General features: G+C 46.0%; 1 long non-coding RNA gene across 2 annotated transcripts; it reads right to left on the bottom strand.

Moving 5' to 3' along the window:
* Window positions 1–1,238: 1,238 nt before the first annotated feature.
* LOC127552820 (uncharacterized) lies at window positions 1,239–4,235 on the bottom strand. Of its 2 annotated transcripts, none has more exons than XR_007951581.1 (2): window positions 1,756–4,235; window positions 1,239–1,472 (listed from the first exon to the last, which is right to left on the bottom strand). It is a non-coding gene; the product is annotated as an uncharacterized LOC127552820 (long non-coding RNA). The 2 variants fall into 2 exon arrangements; XR_007951580.1 differs by having other exon boundaries at window positions 1,762–4,235.
* Window positions 4,236–7,545: the final 3,310 nt, after the last annotated feature.

Raw genomic sequence — 7,545 nt, 5'->3', positions numbered from 1 at the left:
CTGGTCTGAACCTGCCATAAAAACTCCAGAAGAAACTTCCCAAAAGGAGAAGGGGGGGGTTATTCCATGGTAAGCAGTCTGCCACAGGGATGAGATTTTCCAGGGTAAGAAGGTCCCATTTGATTTAGAGAAATTTTTAGAATTTGACAGTGAGAGACATGATTTTTGAAGGCCAGAAGGCCACTAAGAGAGAGGGTGAGAAATCTTGGTCTAACCCATCAACTCCAAGTCCCCATTTTAAAAAGTAGAAGAGTAAGCCCCAAACATCCACAGGCAGAAGAGTGGAGAGCTAGGGAGCAACCTAATTTCTTTCTTAATCCAGCTCTCTTCCCTTTACATAATGCTGCCCACACTTTCCTCTCACAGATGTTCTATTTTTCTACATTATTTTCTTATATTAGTGGCAACATCTGGCCAGTGTTCTTATTTTGTAGTCAGGAAGAAATGTGTTTTTTTTTTTTTGGTTGTTGTTGTATTATTCATTTTTTTCCCCTTTGTTTATGGTTTCCAAGTTGAAAAATCAGAAGTCAATGTTTTGTTTGTCTCCTTTGATGGTTACTAAGTTTAGAAATTAGAAGTGTTTCTTCCTCTTATTTGCCTGACTTTCTGCTGATGTTGCTATTGAGAGGAACTAAGTGAGATTTTTGAGATACCATGTATCAGATCAACTAGGCTAAGATGCAATTTTTTTTTTTTTTTTTTACAAACTCTTTATTTCTTAGCACTTAGCTAATTTCACATTATGGACCCTCACCTGAGACTTTTTATCCTTCTAAATAACACTTTTTTCTTTTGTCTAGAGTCTAGACCATCTGATTTCACAGGGGATATCCTGTGCAGATCAAGGAGATGGTTTGTAAGATAATTTGTCTAAGGGCCCAGAAATTGACTATAGCCTTAAAATCACAGAGACAAAATGTATCAGAGGGAGAATTAGACCGTAAAGTTGGCTACTTTTTGGATATTGTTACATTTGTTGAGGTTGTTAGGGATACATAAGCCATCTTCTGTTCAGAGTCTAAAACAATACTTAGATCCTGGACTCCTTTCCTCTATGTCTGACTCTTGTCTTCTCTATCTCCTTCCGTGGTCAATTTCCTGTTATGATTATCAAATACACCCCTCCCCCAATACACAGAATACCTCCCTCCTTCTTCCTTTTGACCCACATCATGGTAGTATCTCTCAAAAGTGGATAAAAATACATAGATGATAAAAAGACTCTTTAAAGGCCGGAATATTTGCGGGATTGACTTAAAAAGTCCAGTTTTCAAAAAGGTTTATTGCTCAAACATATTACGGTACATAGGGCGGTTTGGAGAAATGTAATTCTCCGGTTTTTTTTGATATGTGGAAGAAGTTCTTACCGAGTCTCTATACTATAAGCAGGATTATTTTGCCAACGTGGGCCAATGCTGCACAGAAAGCACCGAGGACCACATACAAGGACAAAGCAATTGTTTCCGAGAGACCTGGGTGTGACATAAAACTTAATGTTACCACAATAAAAGCAACAAAAACTTTTAATTATATTTCAATTTTACGTTATAGTCAATTAAAGAGAAAAGAATGGGAAAGGAGCAAAAGGCAGGGGGAGAAATGCTGAAATAGAAGCAGACGGGGTGGGTGAAGAGACAGGAAGTGAGAAACAAAGAAAGCTAAAGGCTTCAGGGAGGAAGAGGAAGAGAAACACCGAGGACGGAACTTTGCGTGTGAGAGAGACAGAGATTCAGAGACACACACATGCACACGTACACACACCCACGCACGCTCTCGCTCGCCCGCCGGTCGCTTGACCCCCGGGCCAGTTGGGAGGCTGCACCGACCAGGTGGCCGGCCTCAGTTTCCCTGTCTCTAGTAGCCCCCCCAACTCCCTCCCCCGTCACGTTCAGCTCCGGGCTGGGGTTCCCCGGTGGAACTGCAAGTTTTCGGGCGCCCAGGCGGGGCGGGGTGAAAGGGAAGGGTGACGTCAACCTCCAAACTTCCTCCCGAGCGGAGCTCAGAGCCGGGGGACTCGGGGAACAGTGACTCCCTAACTTCCCCTGACTTCTCCCTAGCTGGAGTTTCAGGGACGGGACTTGACTCTAGCTCTGGCCGGTCTGGAGAATCCTACTTGCGCCGACTGTGTATCAGGGTTCACCTCTGGACCTGAGCCCCCCAGGCTCGGCATTGTAGAGGGAAGCCCCCGCCCCTCCCCCGCGGACAGAGCTGGGGGGAGGGGTAAGTAACCGAGTTCGGAGCCTCGGAGTAACGGAAGGTGTGACCCCGGCCAAGCCGCTCGGTCTCCCAAGGCCTCGGCTCCTGCTTAGTCTAAAAGGGTGGGTGGAGGGTCGTTGGGTGGAACTGCCCGTGTTAACACGTGCCCCACCCCCCAAGCATTCGACCCTCAGCTCGCCCTCTGTGACTGAGGCCTGACAGCCAATCAGCGCGTCCCGCCCGAGCCGAAAAGGCCGGTTCTGCTTCCTACGTCACGAGCAGCTGGAAAAGAGCGCGAGGCCCAGGGCACTGAGAGCGGGAAGGGAAGGGCGGGGGATTTCCGGAGCAGAAAGGGAGGGGGGAAGGGACGAGGGAATCTAGTGCCGGCAGCGGAACTACCCGGCGGAGGAAGATGCCTCCGTCGTCTCTGACGTTGCTTTACGCGTTGGGGCGGGGCCTTGCGCTCGGGCCGGGGACCTTCTGGGCTGGGGGCCACGCCCGCTCCGGGCGGAGGTGAGAGGAGGCTGAATGGCGAAGGTACTCCCAGCCCCACCTCCTCGAGCGGAAACTGGCCGGCGCTGTACGGGCCACCCTGACGCCTATAGATCCCTTCTCGCCGAGGCCTCCTGCGCGCTCGGTCGTGCGGTCTCTGCGGCTTCCGTAGCCGAGCTGTGCGTGGGGTGGGGGAGGGGCGCGAACGTAGTCACGTGAGCTGCAGACTGGGGACAAGCGGATCGTGGGGGAAGGGCGGGAAGTTGGGGGAGGGGGAATCCTGTGCTGTCCAGGCAGGGGGCGAGGGCCCGTGATCCCTTGCGTAATCTTTGGCCCCAAGAAGCGGAGACTCAAATGCTCTCGGAACGAAGTGGGGTACTAGCTCCAGAGTCCCGCAGTCTCGGTCCCGGTCCCTCTCCCTTATTCTGAGAAATTAACTTCCCGGAGCTAAGCAACTGAGGTACCCCTCTGGTGAACTTCCGTGCCGAGGCCCCCAGTTGCGCGAAGGCACCCCGGGGCTGGCTGGCGGCCGTTCCGAAAGTGCAGCATGGGGGCCCCGAACCGATTGCTCAAGGCTTGCGGGGCGGCTCCCCTGGGGCGTCGGGGAGCTATTCACCAAAGCATTCTTCCCGGAGGGAAAAGTAGGATACTTCGTCTATGCGAATGGACCCAAATTAAAACTATTATAATCCTAAATTACATGTTTAAATGAAATACTTAAATTCAACATAATAAACCTAAATTAAAACTATTGTAAAACATCTCACGCCATATTTAGACAATGAGCTATTTCATGACTGAAAGATAAACATAAGGGTTAGTTTTACTGTACTTGTAAAGAGCATTGTTTTTCCTTGTTGAGATTTTCTCTTTTCTATAGGGAATATTTTTTATCATGTGAAAAGAGTTTCTAATTTGTTTTTCCTGGATTTAACAAGGTAAGTAAGGTGTGATAAAATAGATGTTTGAGAAACCTTTGTAAAAGTATATTATGTAATACATAAGTTTTGTATGTATAGCTATATGTGCATACATATATAACTTTCATATTTGATATCTGGTGGATTTTAGGAGATCTATGATTTGACAGATACTACATGATGTTCTTTTCCCTCTCAAGAGCTTAAATATAAGTTCTATTTATATCCTAAGATGATATGAATTAAACATTTTAAGACCTTGTTTCTGTTCATTCAGAACAACTGATTGGGTTCAAAATTCTACTTGAAGAGTATGACCTGCAGTGTGTTTTGAAATGTAACCTGGAAAAGAGAGACACAAAGAGTCCCTGCTACTCTAGGAGCTCAAAATCCCGTTGATTTTCCATCAGTTGCTTATTAGTAAGTGTTAAGGTGTCACGTGGCTCCTGTGTATTTCAATAGCTCTCCCGTGTATTCTAGCAAGAAAGAGTAATAAAAAGAGTAATTGTCAAAGTTAGGACCATTCTTTCTAATGAAAAAATTTCATCAGCACCGTTCATTAGGACTGTAATTTCAATTACAATTAGGTAACCCCTCAAAAATAAAGTTAACTTCAAAATCTGAAAATGAGGATTTTAAATTTTAATCCTCATGTGTTATTATATGGTCCCTACAAGATCCACTCTGAAGTGGCAGGTCCTTTAGGGATACTTTCTAGACAAATCCAAAGAGTGACTTTAATATTGGGGGTGACTTAAGCCTGTTGGTGGCTTGGGCACTAGTCACATCAGGCCTGTTCTTTCTACATAGAGAATCAGTCGATTCAGGATTCAAGTGGAATTTTAGACTTCTATTTTCAGGCCACCTCTATTGACCAAATTGCCTGGACGATTGCCATGTTTTCACAGTGCTAAAAAGAACATGTTCTATGCATCTGCTACGTGTCTAAGATTTCCATTGAAGGGGGTCTGAGCCAGTGCCAGGTCCTGACTAAATAAGTTACAAAGTTTATGCTAACCCAGAAATCCCAACTCCAGAGCCTTGTTAATTTGAAGAGAGGCTCTTCTCCTGCCCATTGGTTCACACTATACCACATAAAAACCATGAAAACTAAATTTGTTTATATAGAACTGTTCCAATAAAGTTGCTTAAATCCTCTAGGATTCCTTGTTCCTTACAGCAACTCCTTCACAAATGCTGTCTTTGTGAGTTCATGAATGGGTCCAAATTTAGCTGGCCAGTCCCTGACTCCAAAAACTATGAAACATAGTATAAAGTAGTCCAGGAAATAGTTTGGTTGAACCACTAATTGTATCAATTCAACAAATATTTATTATTGTCTTTTGGTCTATTTTCTCATCTGTAACATAAGGAGGGACAGACTAAGTAAACTCTAAGGTCTATCCCAGCTCTAAAAACTCTAATTCAGCCTCTCACATTTCTATAAATAGCCTTAGTCTTAGTGTACATACATACCACTCAAGTTTTAGCTACGCCTCCAGAAACTCCTTCCAGACACCAGCTATGGATTTCTCTGCCCTGGGTGATCTGCTGTGTCCCACCCACCACGTATCTGGCCGGGACAGCAATTGGAATGTAATGTTTGCTGTTCTAGACACACCCTACCTATGTGGATCAGAAAATGGGAGGCATTCAGCCAGTGCATGCCACTTTAAGAACTAAATAGAATCAGTAATGGCAATGTTCTCTGTCTCCTAGAAGGGACAGGAGAAGCCTTTTTGAGACAGCATTGAGAGAAGATAGGAAAGATTGGGTACAACAGGCATGCTGCTAAACTCGAGAGAAATGCCATTTATGCGACAACTTGATACTGAAATTTACAGGTCAGAGGAGATAAAGAGAAAACTGGGAAACAGACCCTGTACCCTGGGAGTTTATAACCTACTTTAGAAGGTGATATGTACATGTGAAAGTGATCACATGAAGCAAACTTTGTTTACGTATCAAATGAGGGATACAAATGTAATCCCAAAATAGCAGAGGAGAGAAGAGAGGAGGACTTGAGAGCCACTGGATCCAACCTGTACCAGAACAGGGATTTCCTGCTTCATCCCTAACAAATCATCCAGCTTAAAGGATTCCACAGCAGGGGATCCACCATATGCAGTAAGGTACAGAGTGCTAAACTACTGACTTTGGACAACTCATTTATCCTTAGCTTAGGACTCTTCAGTAAAAGTAGCACCTGGCCTGTTGAGATTGCCAGGATCAGATGAGATACTGCATGGAAAGGACTCCTGAAGCTAAATAACTATCAGCTGTTCTTAGCTCCTGAGGCAATGCTTTCCTTTCACTAAACTAAAAGTACTTCCTTGCATCTGCCATCCATGGATCCTAATTCTGTCCTGGGGACCAACAACCACTCTAAAGGCCCCCGTTTTCTAAATGACAATCTTGAAAACAATCCTGCCACCCCAAGTGTTTTCTTTTCCAAACTAAACACTCAGTTTCTTTAACCAGGCCCCAAATGCCATTATTCTCTCCAGGCCTTCACCAGAAATCCTGACTGCTCTCCACTACTTCATAAGTGGCTACGGAAGGAAGAGAATACATTCTCCTGTCACTTCCTGATCTGGATCCTAGGCCTCATTTAAAGCAGCCTTAGGTGGCATTAGCTTTTTTAGATGCCAGGGTACAACCTTTCTTAGTGTTTGAATTTACAAAGTCCATTAGAACTCCAAGACCTTTTGCACATGATCCACTATCCATACTTTTTCAATCTGGTGTTTAAGTACAGTGTTGAACCCAAGGTAAAACTTGATATTTATGCTTATTTTTTTACTCTATTAGAGTCATACTAAGGTTAGTTCTAGTATGTTGAGTTTTTTTTTCAAATCCTAATTTTGTCATTCAATTTATTTCCTATCCCTCCTGGGTTCCATTTACAAATCTGATAAGCACACCACATATTAATTAAGCAACACAGGGCAGGATTCAGCATAGATCCCTTAAGCACTCCACTAGAAGCATTTCTCCAAGTTGGCTGACATCCAAACCCTGAAAAAAACTATTCTTGATATAACATTCGACTGGTTTTTAGTCGGCCCTAGTCATTTAATCCACACTACTCAATTGTATCCACAAGAATTTTATCGAGTGCTTTGCTCATATGCAGGGAAAGGTATCAATGTCATTCATTTTCAGAGACGTCTAATAAAGAACAAAAAATAAGCCTCGATGGGCATGAGCTCTTTCCTTGCAGGTTCTTTTTGTGCTTCTCTTTCTAATCACTAATATTTTTTAAAAGTTTTTGTTTTTTTTTTAGGATTTTGTTGGGTTAGGGTTTGGAAACTTCATAAATGTTGCTGTTTTGGGGGGAAATGGGTAGAATTGTCCTCCGATGCTGCCGGCACTGGTCCTCGGAGCAGGTAGGGGTCGGGGTTACCTTTGCACACCTGCGCGGCGGCGGCGGCGACGCCCGAAACAGAGACAGGTAAGTCTGGGAGGGGCTGGCTGGTCGGGGGTGCTTCTGTCGGAGACACATTCAATTTGACTCGCCGGAGCCCAGTCTGAAATGATCGCCAGGCAATGGGGACAACGGGGAAGGGGACTCAGGGGGTGCCGCTTTGACCCGGGAAGTGACCGGATGAAGTGAACAGCACGATTGGGGAAACGGCAGCGGCGAGGACTCCGCGGGGGCACCCCCCGAGCGCTGCACTAGGTCGAGCCAGAGACGGACCTCGGGACCCTGGCCATAAGTGCGCCCGGGGGAAGGGGAGGGGGGAAGCTGCTCTTCGCGGCATTTTCCTGCAGGGGGCGACGCTCCTCAGCGGTGTGAGGACGGGAGCCCGCTTGCGACGCCTCCCGCTGGGAAGAGGCGGTTAAACAGGGACTACTTTGCGCGAGGGCGCGGTGACGTCACGGCGGAGGCGGCCACGGGGCGTGCGGCGTCCAGCACCTGGCAGCGGCGGGAGGA

The sequence above is a fragment of the Antechinus flavipes genome, chromosome 3 (assembly GCF_016432865.1).
Source record: "Antechinus flavipes isolate AdamAnt ecotype Samford, QLD, Australia chromosome 3, AdamAnt_v2, whole genome shotgun sequence".
Lineage (NCBI taxonomy): Eukaryota > Metazoa > Chordata > Mammalia > Dasyuromorphia > Dasyuridae > Antechinus > Antechinus flavipes.
The sequence above is the reverse complement of the archived record's forward strand: the minus strand, read 5'-3'. Positions and strand labels throughout refer to the sequence as shown.